The sequence below is a fragment of the Hyaena hyaena genome, unplaced genomic scaffold, assembly GCF_003009895.1.
Source record: "Hyaena hyaena isolate Hyena2069 unplaced genomic scaffold, ASM300989v1 scaffold_1343, whole genome shotgun sequence".
NCBI lineage: Eukaryota > Metazoa > Chordata > Mammalia > Carnivora > Hyaenidae > Hyaena > Hyaena hyaena.
The window spans coordinates 1,724-7,560 of record NW_024081976.1 but is presented as its reverse complement, the minus strand read 5'-3'; the positions used below and the strand labels follow the sequence as shown (position 1 = coordinate 7,560).

General features: G+C 34.4%; 1 long non-coding RNA gene across 1 annotated transcript in view; it reads right to left on the bottom strand.

Annotated features, from left to right (window-relative positions):
* The window catches only part of LOC120225144, a 20,341-nt gene extending 14,781 nt beyond the window's left edge, over positions 1–5,560 (bottom strand). The window contains exons 1-2 of the long non-coding RNA XR_005526749.1: positions 5,513–5,560; positions 1,085–1,222 (exon numbers count right to left, since the gene is read on the bottom strand). This is a non-coding gene — a long non-coding RNA (uncharacterized LOC120225144). The remainder of the gene's footprint in view (positions 1–1,084; positions 1,223–5,512) is intronic.
* Between the last annotated feature and the right edge of the window lie 277 nt (positions 5,561–5,837).

Below are 5,837 nucleotides of genomic sequence, written 5' to 3'. Positions count from 1 at the left end.
AGAAGATGTGGTTTATCTATACCATGGAATACTACATGGCAATGAGAAACAATGAAATCTGGCCATGTGTAGCAACATGGTTGGACCTTGAGGGTGTTATGCTGAGCGAAATAAGTCAGGCAGAGAAGGACAAATATCATATGTTTGCACGTATAGGAGGATTAGGAGGAACTTGACGGAGGAACAAGGGGGAGAAGAAGGGCGGAAATGGTGGGGGGAAGGGAGAGAGGCAAACCATGAGAGACTCTTGAATGCTGACAAAAACTGAGGACTGATGGATGTGGGGGGAGGGGGGGATGGGCATGGAGGAGGACACTTGTGGGGATGAGCACTGAGTGTTATGTGGAAACTAATTTGACAATAAACTATTTGTAAAAAAAAAAAAAAAAAAATTAGCAAGATGTTATTGAATATCTCCAAAAAGACAGGATACCATAATATAGAAGGAATGGGGATAATAGAGAAAATGAGCAAAATATATGGCTATAAATAATTCAAAGAAAAATGAATTCTCTTTTTTCCTCTTCATTTTCTATATATTGCTTTAGAAATAAAAAATAATCGTATCTTTTTTTCTTAGCTAAAAAACAGAAAAATATGTTTTTGAGGTAGAAGATAGAAAATTTTCACTGAAGGAGGCTATGTAACTCCTTAATATGTTCAAAAGTATAAATAATAATCCTATATATTTGGATGGTGCTTTGTAAGTCATGTGGGATTTTCATATGTTGTCTAATTTATCTTTTGCAACAGCCCTGTGATATAGATATTGTGGTATTTTTTTTCACTTGTGGATAAGGCAATTAAGGCTCAGAGAGGTTAAAGGAGTTGGACAAGTTCACACATAAGGTAAGTGGCATAGCCAGTACTTAAACTTAAGTCTTCTTACTCCAAATCCCGCATTTTATCGCTATATCACAACGAAAAACTGAGTTAATTACAGGGGAAAGTCAATTCAGTTTATCAGTGAATGAATGATCTGCAAGCACAGCAATATATCTTAGCAAACCACAGCCATAAAAGCTCCATCTGGAACAAACTGCCCAATTCCAGAAATATAGGCCACATAAAAATCATTCCTTACCTGAAATTAGAAGAGAAAACTTCCAACACTGCTGAATAACAGCCTAGTCTCACAGGGCGGCTTCTTTGACTTAACCGAGAACTGTACCTTCATTCATTATTATTATGTTGACTCATATTATCATTCAATAGATGATGGCTGTGGACATAAAAAGAAAAAAAAATGTTATTCTTTAAACAAGCTTATCATATGTTCAAAACTTTTCAACTTTTCAATGACTATAATTTTGAATCAACACAATTCCTGTATTGAAAAGCTATCATTTCCAGTTGGAAAAAAATTAAACACTGCACTGAAAATTACAAAAGTACATGCCATCAATCAAAATGTGAGCAGGAAGAAAAACTGAAGAAGAGAATGATTTGAGGGGTGTGGGATAAATTATAAAGGGTAATAAACATAAAAAAGAGGAAATCATAATACAAATGCCAGAGGAAGACAATAGGATATTGAAGACAGAGGGTAGGAATGACAAGATCATATGTAGAAGATAAAAATCAAATTAATTTAGTTGGAGCAGAAGGGTGCTTCCTGGGAAACTGCAAAATATAAAGTGTTTTGAAACTATCAGGTTAAGGATTTTAGATACTAATAAGAAACTGAGAGTACTTGACCCAAGAAAATAATGAAAATTAGAAGACTTATCTGGCAGCTACTGATAGTATGAATGTACCTTTAGGAAATTCAAGACATAACATACAATCCAACACAAGGTACCTCCTGGTATGATACAAATGATGTTTCAATATCACCTATGAATACATATTGCCCAGAATGTTTATATTGAATCTAATGAAGTTAGAGTATACAAAATTTTTAAAGATTAAGAAGTTAAGTCACAGTATGAGCAGTTAAACAAATCCAGAATGTGGAATATTCTTAGATGTGGAGAACCATTTCAAAGTCCAAAGAAACAAAAAATTAAATGCAGTGCATGAATTTCTATTAAATTTGTATTTCTTCAAAAGTTCTAAAATCTTATATTAGGACTTGGGGAAATTTGCATGTAGATTAGATACCAGATGACCTAGAATGAAATGGCGAAGAATGTAAAAAGTATGTCTAGGAGCGCCTGGGTAGCTTGGTTGGTTAAGCATCCAACTTCAGCTCAGGTCATGATCTCATGGTTCATGAGTCTGAGCCCTGTTTCCTGTGAGCTCAAGCCCCTGCATAGAGTGAGCATGAGCCCCACTTGAGGCTGTGCTCCCTCTGCCCCTCTCAGGCTCTCCCTCTCTATTCCCCTCATGGGATTCTCTCTCACTCCCCCCCCCAAAAAAAAGTATGTGGCATAACATACTCACTTTACCAAAGAAGAAACCAAGGCCCAGGGAATTTACAAGTGACATACACAAAATTATGTATTTAATTAACCAGAGACCACGTTTAAACTCAGGTTTTCTCATTCTCAATACTAAGCTCTTTCCACTGACAGAAACAGGTGCTATATATACAAATCATGCCTATCATATGGGAAAACAAAAATAATCAACCATTTAGGAAATAAGTTAAGAGATGCTGCTTCTTGGATATCATTTACCAATGGGTTTTATTCACTGGCTGGAAAGGTGTTCTCCTCTCGGTGAGAAGCATTTCCAATCCCAATCTTTCTGCATCCATATATTGCTAACTGCCTTTTCAATCCTTTAGGATTAAATTTAAGAGCTTCTTTTTCCCTACTGGTCCAACAATTAAAACCACAACTGAGAAATCATAGCAGAAAACACAAAGGATTCTATCTTGTCCCTCTTAATAAAAGTGTATGCTGCCTCCCAGAGAAATACAAATGTAATGAAATGCTGGAACAAGAACAAAAATGTACAATAATCCACAGCTTAAAACTTTTGTGGTCTGAGTCCATTATTGTTTTTCTATCTCCCTTCACAGCTGATATTCTTTTCAATACTGAGGGAATAGTCATATGTACATGAACATAAATCCACAATGTGATAGACTTATCCAAACATAGGTAGACCAAAAAAAAAAAAAAAAGCCTACCACAATTAACAAAATTCTAACTAATTCTCATTTCATTAGGAAGCTGACGAGAGCTGTGGTTATACTTGTTTGTAGGTTACTGGGTTGCATTTTTGTTTACTTGCTTGCTTGTTTTCAAAGAAAGAGAAAGTTTTTGTACCCCCATTTGTTTACAAGGAAATTGTTAGAAATATATGCATATGATCAATTCTCGTTTATGCACTGAAATGAAAGAATTGACAAAATTCAATATTTCACAAAAGAATATACATGTAATATATACTTATCATATACTTTTTGAACAAATATTTTATTTTTAAAACAAAATTAGCTTTAAGAAAGCATCCAAACATATTGATTTCATTTTATGTTCCCTGCTAGATGCTTCCTACAGAGTCAATAAATACTGGTATTTTTAAAGATGACCATGAGAAACAGAGAAGACAAAACAAAAGCCTATATAATATACAAGGTTTATAGCCAACTCTCAGAAGGGATAGTCAGAGATCTACAAATATTTAAACTTCACATTTATCTCAGAAATCTGTCCTCTAATCTAGTCTCTCATATTGAGATTGAGTCCCAGGTAAAAAAGATTGATATGCCAAGTCAAATCACAGTTCTTAGCTGTATTATTGAGATGAAAAATACCAAAATAACAGCCATATAGGAACAGTGGGTGATGGAACTAAAATACAGAAAAGTTTCATTATTTTGGAGAAAGAAGTTTAAGTATAAAGTTTAAAGCTAGCTAGGGATAGCAGATTTGCCCAAAACCAACTTTTCAGGAAGTAATAATGAAAAGATAGTGATGCTTTATAATCTGGTGGAACCTAGGAAGCATTCCTATAAAGCAAAGTGTAGCTGGGGTCCTGAGGCAGCCAAATAGAATAAGCAAAACACTATAAAATAATTAGACCCAATTCTGCTTTTGTGTCCCTGCACAAACTGGTATCTTTGATGATGACAAGGGCATGCCATCTCTGATGATGAAAAGGTAAGACTCTCTCTGCACATCTTTACACTTCCCTTCCCCACAGTGAAGGTCCAAGAGAGAGGGATCATATCTGTTTTACCCTTTTTATTCCCAAGGCCTAGTACATTGACAAGCGGTTGACACTCAAAACATACCGGCAGAATAAAAACTGAAATGAAGGGCACACTTAAGAAGACTCTTAAAATCTAGAAGAAAAGAGAATTGTAGGGAAAAAGTGAGACATATGATAGATGTCATTAAGAGACCAGAAATAAATTCTCAGAGAAGTAATAATAGAACAGTTTTTTAAATTGATGTGTTTATGCAAATCTAAAAAGCTTACCAGGTACCAGGTAAAATTATTGAAAAAAGACTACCACCTAAACATGATTCAAAGACATTTAAAAGTTTCAAGGATGAAAACACAATCCTAAAGGATTTAGAAAACTAAAATACAAAAACAAATAAAATGTGATCTAAAATCCCCCAAAAGTAATGTCAGAAGACAATTGTGTAGCGTTCATCAAACTTTAAGAGGAAAGATTATGAAATACATGACCAAACTGTTGTTTGTGTACAAAAGGAAAGATAGTTCTAATTATACAAAGAAATGGAACATATACCTCTCAACTTAACCTTCCTAAAAAGATTTATTTGAAAGTTTACTTCAGGATTAAGAGGAAAAGTTCTAAAAATGAAATCAAGATTGAGAAAATATAAAAAGATTTGTGGAGGGTATTAAAACCAATTAAATATATATTGTCTAAATAGCTACTGAAAAAATAATGGTAGAGCCTTAAAAGCATAAAAGTTTAAAGAACACAATTTGGGGGTCCTGGGTGGCTCAGTCGTTTAGGTGTCCAACTTTGGCTCAGATCATGATCTCATACTCCGTGGGTTCGAGCCTTGCATCGAGTTCTGTAATGTCCACTCAGATCCTGAAGCCTGCTTCGGATTCTATGTCTCCCTCTCTTTATGCCCCTCCCCTGTGCTCTCTCACTCTCTCTCAAAGATAAACATTAAAAAATTTAAAGAACACACATAAAAATATATTGTTACATAACATTGATAATACAGAATAGAAATAACAATAATGTGAATCTAAAACAGTACTTTGTATCACCAAAGCAGTGAGTTAATAGAATATTGCTTATAAATTGGTCAATTAAAATAAAATAAAGACATTTCAAAAATCAAAAACTGAATGAAATCATATTCTCAGACAAGTATATAATAAATCCAGTAATAATATAATTCAAAATTTCAAAACACTTAAAAATACTAAAACAACATCACAAAGCAAACACAGTTCAATAACTAGGAATTTAGTAAAATATTTTCCATATTAATTAATTGAAGAAGAAGAAACTATTCAGTTGAGGATGGCTGTCAAGTGCTTTCTTCCTGCAATGGACTCTCTGGCCCAGAAGAGATCAACTATCAGGTCTTGTGAAGTCACCTCACAGAGTGGAAACTACCTTCCATGTCCCAGACTGCTTCTTGATTGCCTATTCTTGAAATTATTAGTAAATCTTGATACTGGGCAAGATCTTTGACTCACATGAGTCTGATTTGACAATCTGATCCTTTGTGCTGTATGAGATTGTGGATGAGGATTTGATGCAAGGATGGTTGCCTATCCATTTGTGAAAAGTGATGAAAGCTTTGAGGCAAATTACAGATGATAAATCTTACCAATGAGATTGGAGGAATTCAGAATTTGTAGGAAATAGGCTTAGACCTAGGGGAAATAGCTAAGTAGATTGAGGGTGGCAGGCAGAAAGTAGTAAGTAACCACTATGA